We start from the raw sequence: 7,351 nt of genomic DNA, 5'->3' as shown, positions 1-7,351 counted from the left end.
CATCCAACAACCGAACATTTCAACTTATCCTCTCGTAACTTAGGTTGGACTACAAAATCGCAGCGAGAAACAAAAATGGCGGATTGCTCGAAATGTCGATGTCCTAATTTGGCAGTTCCGCTGAGAATACTGTGACGTCATTGTTCAAAAAACGTAATAGAGAATAGAAAAATCGAAACCGATCGCAAAATATGACCAAAACAGAATATAAAGATATCAACGGAGCACCTGAAGAGACTACTTTGAACTTTTCTGTACTTCTAAACACTCTAAATATACAACAAAATGCATTTAAGGGCTAAAAAAGTGGATTTTGCATGATATGTCCCCTTTAAATCAGACAGCCGCTCAATTTCAAACTGGAAAACCTCCTAAATTTCGGATTTCCTAATAAAGAAATCAGCTGGGGGACGCTGAGGAGCAGCAACAGGAACTGATCCGGGTCTGTGGAGGCTTCTGTCTGAAGGTAATGTCCATAAACTGTATTATTAATATTCAGCACTGTGTTTTATATGATGGTGCTGAGGACTGGATCTCTGGTAGTCTGGACCTTTCTTTTTTTCTAATTCTAATAGCCATGCGTGATTGGTGTCAATTATTGGTTTGTTGATGCATTAAGCTATTTCAGAGGTTACGGTTTTTTGCATTTTGGTGTGGATTGGATTCCCGGTGGAGTCGCACTTTTAAAAAAAAAAATACATTTCATTGACGTTCATATGACTTCCAGACAAGACATCCATGCAATGTCCTGGAAATTCATACAAAAAAACCATTAATGTGTCCGATTGTGGCCCTGGAGGCACAATTGGACACCAGTTTTGGCACAGTGGGGTCCTCCCTCCCTCCCCAACCTTGCTGGTCAGCGATTGGAAGCATGTCCCCCAGGTGGCGCTATCACTGTGACTGTGTATTGGTCTGTGGAATTCATCAGGGCCGGACTGTGATCGCACATGTGAAGTTTGAGTCAGACTGCAGCACGTACAGCAGAGTTATACATCACTTCCTGTTTCATGGCAATGCCTTCCCTTCAGGGGAACGACATGGCCACAGTCTTATACTTTGGGGAACATTTAATATAACCGTTCATTAGGAAGGCCTGTTGGATATACCAGACAAATTTGAGGTCTCTTGGTCTTACCCCCTTGGAATTCGTTACCAGAATTGTCTTGACAGAAAGATAATTATTATTTCCTGATCAGGGCAACAAACTTTTTTTTGATAATTTCTTCTCTATAAATGTTTGCAAGTCCATTAATGGAAATATTTGGATTGATTTATCTTTTAAAAAACTGAAATGGACACAGAACAGTTTAATGATGATTTGAATTCTGAATAATAAAGATGACTTGATGATTTGAAGCCTTGCAGTTAAGATTTAATTTGACCTCTGCTGCCCCCTGGTGGAAACAGGCAGTAGCAACATGAAACGCCATACCTATATATAAATAAAGTTAAAAGCTTTCTTCTCACCTTTTCCCCTTCAATTCTTTTTTTTATTTATTCTTTATTTATGTATATATGCACATATATACATACTATGTACATACATGTATACACACACACACACACACACACACACACACACACACACACACACACACACATCCTGTACATCCATGAATACATGGAGTGTGAACAGGACAAATTAGAGGAAAATGAAAACAAATTTTTAAAAAAAAAGAGAGAAAAACTCCACAAAATAAAACATACAAAACAGAAATAAAGAAACAAGAACAAAGAAAAGCATTCAGACAAAATTTAATAAATGATAAAAAATTAAAGAAATAGGGTGAGAACACAACAAGCTTGAACAGATCGGGAGATACATAGTTAGTTGTTTGTAGTTGGCTTTGGGGTTTCACTTCAAGTCGACAGTGAGGTTATATTATTTCGACAAAGTCACGTCTTTCAATTTTCATATATCTTACCCATTTAGACCAGATGTTGGTGAAGTTATCCTTTTGGAGATTAAGCATTTAAGTTATCCTTTCCATCCTGTACATGTCATCGACAACATCCATCAATTCCTGTATGGTGGACGGCTCAGGGAGTAACCAACGCCTCGTGATGGTGTTTTTGCAAGTGCATAAAAGGACACCAATTAGATATGTGTCGCCTCGTGGTAGGGGCTGTGATTCCTAGGAATAGAGTGGGGAATTGAAGAGGCAAATTGATATCTAGTATGACTTTTAAAGTCTTGTGGATCTTAACCCAGAATGGGTTTAGTACAGAAAATTTCCAAAATATATGCCAGGAGTGGGCCTCCCGAGCCCCGCACCGTCTCACATGATGTAAAATGGGTTTTTCTGCTTTGGTGTAATGAAAAAAAAAAAGACATCAAACATTTCCAGCCAAACTCTCTCCAGATATTTGATTTGGTTCAGGTCCAGGGAAAGTTACATGCTTCAGTCCAATCTTCACTTGAGATTTAACAATTTCCTTCCTGTTCCCATTACTATTTGATGTATTGGGTGTTTTGGGAGGGTTTTTTTTTGCCTCAGTGGCTTTGCAGAACCTGGCCAGGATAACCTTGTTTAATTTGCCTTTACAGGCGTCAATAATCATCTATAATATCGGATCATTCAGATCTGCTTCATTTATAATTGCCCGTTCGATGCCGAGCTCTCCGTCACTGGGGAGATCTAGTGTAGATTTGATCACGTTCAAAGTTGCTGGATGTTTACCCAACAAAAACAAGCACCTCCCAAGTCACTATTGAAAAACTCTACGAGTTTTGGAACACCCACAATGCTGGTGTCAGACAATGGAATTTGCTTCACAAGTGCTGAGTTCGAAGAATTCATGAGTTTGTTGTGAAAACCAGAGTGCAACAAAAGCAACTGAAACAGAAAGAGTCTCATGACACACGCCGTGAACCCAGAGGATTCACATCTGGAGATGACAGTCTCACCAGGAACTATTCTTTAAGGACCAACTAGAACAAAAAAGATTCATCAGGACTCCTTTCCCACACAGTTCGTGTTGGTACTGGTCAAGTTGGGAAAAAGGTGCGCAGGTCAGGTCGGAGCAAGACTGCCAGATCCCGAGTTAAAAGTTGAGAAAGAGAAAAGCTCAGTGTTGTTTCCAGACTCTACTCCAAACGTGGTTCCATTACCTGAGATGCACAAACCACAAATGTTAGAACGGGAGAGTTCTAGTGGAGAGAAAGTTTCCTGAGATACCACCTACCCCTGGTAGTCAGAAGGAAAATATCTTACCTAGTGAGCCATACATGAGACGTTCTACTAGAGAGAGACGTACACCTGTTCACCTTAAATATTGCTTATTAAAGTACTATACTTTACAGTTAAAGAGTATTGTTCAGTTTTCCCTGAGTCATTTTCAGTTTATTATTAAGACTGTGTTGTAATACACTTTTTGTTTAAAGTACCATAGATGGGTTTTTGCTTAAAGGTGGGGGAGATGTGGTGAACTGAACACTAAGGCTGTTAATAGTTAGTAAACATGTAATAAGGTTTACCCAGTAGGGGGCGGACCCGCCTAATGTTACCTACTGGCCGCTACGCCCAGAGCTACAAACGCAGAAGAAGCTGCACTTAAAAAAAAAAGTGCTTGTTCCTTGTGCAAAAAGCGAAATAAAGATGAAACTAAAGTTTGAGATGTTGTGCAAAGTTATTTCGGCCTCGATGCAACAACCTCTCAGAGTGTATTCACGACAGCTCCCCCCAGTGGCGATGGGAGGAACAATGCAGCACAACACATTGAGCTCATATTGTTTGAGCAAGTGAAGGTAAGTAGTGGATCATGATGGATTATAACGTTTGATTACCATAATATGCAGCATATGGAATGTTGTAATGTTTCTCTGGCTCAAGGTCAGTATCTTCCAGACAAAGGCAGTAAATATATGGTCTACTGTTTCTAAGATGTATGTGCTTAAAGAGATTATAAAAGGCTCTGTGTCCAGTGCCAGAGAAGGAAGCAACATGTTGGGACACAGCCTGCCTGAGCCTCGGCGTGAATTAGAGTAAAATGGTTTCATTTCTGTAAGTTTTGGCTCTGTTCAGTCAGGATTGGGCAACAGTTATGATTACCTGCAAGTGATGTCCATACTAAAGAATTAGAAACGGTGGGGAGGCAGAGATTTCAATGCGGTGGTGGTTTCAGCCTTGCAGCAGGATCCAATGTCTGCACACTATTTCCAGGCCTTTCTCATCCCTCCTCTCTCACAAGATCGAGGAGAGGGGATGTTCATTGTTGTGTAAATAATTACCACGGCATCCCCTTAACTGTAGATAAACCTGTGATGTTTGGAAAATAAATGTGATAAAGAGATGTTGGTGAGTTAAAATATAATAATTTAAAGAGGGTTCTTCAACAATCAGGCAGTGAGCAACATTTTAAAATCAAAGAGAGACAATTCAAACAAACGACAATGAAAAATGTATCACAAAATGTTCTTAAAAAGATTCCATTCTCGGCAGCCTGGTATTTGGGATATCGTGGTGAGGAGGCGGGCCGTTTTTTTCTGCCCCCATGCTCCGTGCGCGGGGCCTTCGAATTCAGCCGCAAAAGATTCAGCTGCAAAACAGAATTACCAGAATATCTGTGCCATCAGGAAGATGCAATCGATCCCCGTCTCATTCACCCAACCTCCACTCAAGGTACGCTCTGTTGGTACAACGGACAACTGGTGACGGTGCTTCGGTGAGTATTTGCCATTTGTGTCCATAGATTCTGCAGGAGACGTTACCCCACACGTTGCACATCACCAGAAGTTATGAAACAACATCGGTGGAGAAACTTTTAACGATGTGTGAAAATGTTTTCAAAGAAATGACATTTACCGAATGCAATGTTTTACATGCAGAAAATATTTAAATTGTCTCCGGTTGGATTTTTTTTAAACGTCCACTGAAAACTCTAATCTGCGCAGTGACCAGCTCATTGACAGTGGGGCTCGAAACACTAGAGGCACCTAATGTTAACGGTCGGACACTTACCTCTCCGATTTATTTTCACAATAAAATGAAGAAAAGTGTACTTGTTCATGGTGTAAAGTAATCCAATATTAAAATCACTGAAAACGCCCGTCCCGAGTTATGAATGAAGAGAGGGGCAATATTAAAAGAACAGAATATACCTCGAAAACAATGTCCTTTAAAAAAGACTTGGTTCTCGTTCTGTTTTTGAATGTTGTGTCCAGTCAAGTAACTGTTTGTCCACCTCTATTAGATGCACTAACACAGCGACACAGTCTCATGAACTTAAAAAAAAAAAGAGAAAAGGGACCATCGCATTGCGGTTGTGCAGTTTGAGCAAGGACCAGCTGGGCGTCTCCCCAGATTACCTTAGCGAACTTCTGGAACTAAACTGTCTGTCCCATGTATAGGGAGACTTTTGGTTATGTCCAAACGCACAGTATACAGACGCATAGCTGAGTTTGATCTCTCAGTAAAAGCCCTCTACGGCAAATTATTGACAAATTAATTGTTTCTCTTTCAGCTACAACATTGTCTTTGGAGGAATTGATGGTTTTTCCCGTAAGGTTCGCACAGTCATTTGGACAAAGTGTACCCATTTGTAGAATTAATAAATACTTGAGTGTCTCATAGAGGTGTAATTTGATTTGTGCTGCAGATAATGGATCTTGGTGCAGCTTCCAACAACCTTGTATAAACCACCCTGACATTCTTCCAAGAATCTGTTTCCAACTTTGGTTTTCCTCTCGAGTAAATTATTGTTTCATAGCAGATTTTACACAACAAGTACAACCGAAGGTGGAAAGTAACTATTTATTCAATTACTGTTTTTAATCTGCCTTGTGACTCGTCCTATCACCCGTTAATAGTAATAAGGCAGAGAGAATCAAAGTCATAGAATTCCTTTATTTAAAAGCAATCTTGAAGAGTGAAATGTAGAATAATTTCATTTGAATACATTTATGCTGCATCTCTCTGATAAAAAGAAATAATCATACACTACTGTTATGCAGACTTGCAGGAGTACAGTTTTATGTTTCTGTAAAAATAACTTGTCACATGGGAAGATATACATTTTATGTGAATCAATGAGGGAAAAGTGCAGGAATTCTAATTTCATCAGACATTTTTTTCTTTTATTTAGGAACTTTGTGATGTGCATTTATAACCAAACGTCACTCACTGGATCTAAAATTCAAAAATTCAAAACTTCACTCACAACCTGGATCAATTCATGGATCACATTCAGGAGCGAAAACAAACAGTTTTTAATCAAACAGACAAGCCTGATTGTTTCTCTGATGTCCAGGTCTGGACAGTCCTGCAGTGGAACAGTTGCAGTTTCAGGACATCCACCAAGCAGGACATGAACAACAGCAGGGCTGAGTCCAGACAGGCATGGTCCTTCATGAAGAAAGAAGTGGCCTACCATTCAACCTGCCACCGTGAACACATCACTTTCCACCAGAAAGTGAGAAGCTGATGGGACTAAATGGCCAAGATTTGAGGTGGCTGTCAAAGATATTTAAAGACATGAATTAACAACAATTTAAAAAAAAGTCATAGTCTCACTACAGAGTACATGCAGGTCATTATCACTCTTACTTGCTACTAGGTATGATTGTAGTAATGAATGGTTGTCATAAAATTCATTTCAGTTTTGTGATGATCTGGAAACCCAACGCAACCACACAGGTATTATACATTTTTACACACACAATAAAAAAACAACTATTAGAATACCATAAACCTCTTGTAAATATAATAATATTTAAAGATTATGGTTATATGGTATCTCACAAAAGCGAGTACACTGCTGACACTTCTGTAAATATTGACCAAAGAGAAGAGACTTTGAGACAATGTAAAGTGTGTTAAAGTTGGTGTAGTCGCTCTCACACACTCTCAACCTGGTCACTGGATGTTCAACATGGCCCCTCGTGGCAGAGGACCCTGTGAAGAGCTGAAAAAAAAAATATAGATCAGGGTTGTACTCACTTTTGTGAGCTATGCATGATAAATGAACATAGCATTTTGAAGGATGTGATTATATACATACCAAAGTTGATGGACAACCCTGACCTCAGCTTTTCCATGCATGTAGAAAAAAACAACAACCCAGAGTCACACCCTCTCCAACCGCAGTGTCTCCTGTAACACAATATAAAGTTCGAGGAATAAAGACACAGCAAATGCTTCACTTAATTTTGGACAGCTGTAACTTCGAGCTGGTGCTACCTTCAAGCTTGCAATTCAGGTGGCCGTCCCCATTCCGCATTAGGTCACTTGTAGAAGGAAATAAGTGCCATGTCCTGGTCAGCAGGGCTCCTTCTGATGTCCATGGTGAGATGTAAAGGGACTCTCATTTTCATGGTTCCGTAGAAAACTTTCAGCACACTGAGATATGG

This window comes from Lipophrys pholis (genome assembly GCF_963383615.2).
Source record: "Lipophrys pholis genome assembly, chromosome: 19".
NCBI classification, from domain to species: domain Eukaryota; kingdom Metazoa; phylum Chordata; class Actinopteri; order Blenniiformes; family Blenniidae; genus Lipophrys; species Lipophrys pholis.
Note: the sequence above shows the minus strand (reverse complement) of the source record.